The following is a 768-nucleotide window of genomic DNA, read 5'->3' on the forward strand; positions in this document are numbered from 1 at the left end:
CATGAACTCTTTCTTCTTCTTGATTGATTGATTGATTTTTATAGGGCTTAGGGCTACTCTAACATTGCCCCCTCTGAAGAGGTAACTCTAAAATCTTTTAAGGATTAGATAAAAGCTCCCAAATACTTTCAGCATTTTTGGCCATTGGAATCAAGTATGTTGTTAAGAGACCCAAGGACATTTTGGCTTTTAGCCAAGAAACTGGCTACTTATCTTTGGAGTTCTTTTTACCCTAACTGCCTAGACAATTCCTACCTCTTGTTCTTATAACACCATCCTCTGAAGAGGTTACCCAAATTATTCATAGGGAATTGGGACACAGATTGCTCTCTGGCTTCTTCCATGTGGAATGGGGTTGCAGGATGAGTCAATTGGGATAGCCCTTCAGTGGGTCTATATAAAGTCTCCCAAATTACATAATTCTTATGTGTATGGAAAAAAGGAGGTCCTTGATTGGTGAATAGGGGATGTGAAGGAGAAATAAAGGCAAGAATAGTTAGCATTACAAGTTCTAGACAGGAAACTAAAAAAATGTCAGAACAGGGCAAATTTCAAACATTCATATTAGTGTCCACTGGGATTTCTTGACAAATCCAAAGCATTCCAATATTGGATTCTTCCTCATTTTTCTTTTTTTGTCTTCCAAGGCTAGACTCAAGAGTGCTGGACACAGGATTTGTTTTCAAGCACTTTGATAACTATTGCAGTGGCTAGAATCAGTGTCAGTTCCCTTTCAAAGGCTTCTGGATATGGGGAGAAAACAAATTT

This window comes from Nannospalax galili, unplaced genomic scaffold, assembly GCF_000622305.1.
Source record: "Nannospalax galili isolate Female #2095 unplaced genomic scaffold, S.galili_v1.0 scaffold3750, whole genome shotgun sequence".
Taxonomy (NCBI): Eukaryota; Metazoa; Chordata; class Mammalia; order Rodentia; family Spalacidae; genus Nannospalax; species Nannospalax galili.